The following is a 1,881-nucleotide window of genomic DNA, read 5'->3' as shown; positions in this document are numbered from 1 at the left end:
CAAAAAAAAAAAAAAAAAAAAAAATACAAGATGCAGCCAAGCACAGTGGCTCACAACTGTAATCCTAGCACTTTGGAAGGCCAAGGCGGGAGGATTGCTTGAGCCCCGGAGTTGGAGACCAGCCTGGGCAACATAGCATGAACTCATCTCTGCAAAAAAATACACAAATTGGCCAGATGTGGTGGCGCCTGTAGTCCCAGCTACTTGGGAGGCTGGGACAGGAGGATCGCCTGAGCCCAAAAGGTGGAAGCTGTAGTCGGCCACGATCGTGTCACTGTACTCCAGCTTGGATGACAGAGTGATACCCTACCTCAAAAAAAAAAAAAAAAAGCAAGCCAGGCATGGTGGCTCATGCCTGTCATCCCAGCACTTTGGAAAGCCAAGGCCAAAGGATTGCCTCAGTCCAGGGGTTCGAGACTCACCTGGGCAACTTGGTAAGGCTGCATCACTACAATAAATTAAAAAATTGGCCAGGAGTGGTGGCATGTACCTGTGGTTCCAGCTACTTGGAACGCTAAGGCGGAAGGATCACCTGAGCCCAGCAGGTCGAGGCTGCGGTGGCCGTCAGTGTGCCACTGCACTCCAGCCTGGGCGACGGAGTGAGACTCCAACTCAAAAAAAAAAAAAAAAAAAGAACATAAATCAGATATTTAAAGCTGAGCGATTTTCACAAACTAAAAACACCCCAGTAACCAGCACCAAGATGAAAAAACAACATGACCAGGCCCAGAAACACGCCCCATCCCCCTGCCAAGGAAAACCATCATGTCTTATGACATAGATTTTGGGAGACTATTTCTGAGCTTCTCATGCCTTGATTCTCGCAGCGTGGTCTCTTCTGAATCCAACTTCCTGACTCAGACATACCTGGGGGGATGTGTCCCTTCTGTGAAGTTGCCCAGACTTTGTTTTCCGGCTGTATTTGCTACTCATGACTCAGCCATAGTTTTTTGTTTGTTTTTTAGACACAGGGTCTCACTCTGTCACCCAGACAGGATCGCAGTGATGCAATCACAGTTCACAAAGCCTCAACCTCCAGGGCTCAAGGGATCCTCCCACCTCGGCCTCCTAAGTAGCTGGGACTTCAGACACCACCACCACACCTGGTTAATTTCTTTATTTCTCTTTAATTTTTTTTTTTTGAGTTGATGTCTCACTCCGTCGCCCAGGCTGGAGGGCAGTGACACACTCACAGCCACCCTAGCGTCCACCTGCTGGGCTCCGGTGATCCTTCCGCCTCAGCCTTCCGAGTAGCTGGAACTACAGACATACGCTATCATGCCTGGGTAATTTTTTTTTTTTTTTGAGTTGGACTCTCACTCCATCACCCAGGCTGGAGTGCAGTGGCACACTCATGGCCACCCTAGCGTCCACCTGCTGGGCTCCGGTGATCCTTCCGCCTCAGCCTTCCGAGTAGCTGGAACTACAGACATACGCTATCATGCCTGGGTAATTTTTTTTTTTTTTTGAGTTGGACTCTCACTCCATCACCCAGGCTGGAGTGCAGTGGCACACTCATGGCCACCCTAGCGTCCACCTGCTGGGCTCCGGTGATCCTTCCGCCTCAGCCTTCCGAGTAGCTGGAACTACAGACATACGCTATCATGCCTGGGTAATTTTTTTTTTTTTTTGAGTTGGACTCTCACTCCATCACCCAGGCTGGAGTGCAGTGGCACACTCATGGCCACCCTAGCGTCCACCTGCTGGGCTCCGGTGATCCTTCCGCCTCAGCCTTCCGAGTAGCTGGAACTACAGACATACGCTATCATGCCTGGGTAATTTTTTTTTTTTTTTGAGTTGGACTCTCACTCCATCACCCAGGCTGGAGTGCAGTGGCACACTCATGGCCACCCTAGCGTCCACCTGCTGGGCTCCGGTGAT

The sequence above is a fragment of the Carlito syrichta genome, unplaced genomic scaffold (assembly GCF_000164805.1).
Source record: "Carlito syrichta isolate Samal-C Ts95f unplaced genomic scaffold, Tarsius_syrichta-2.0.1 Scaffold126587, whole genome shotgun sequence".
NCBI classification, from domain to species: Eukaryota; Metazoa; Chordata; class Mammalia; order Primates; family Tarsiidae; genus Carlito; species Carlito syrichta.
This window is presented reverse-complemented; position numbering follows the sequence as displayed.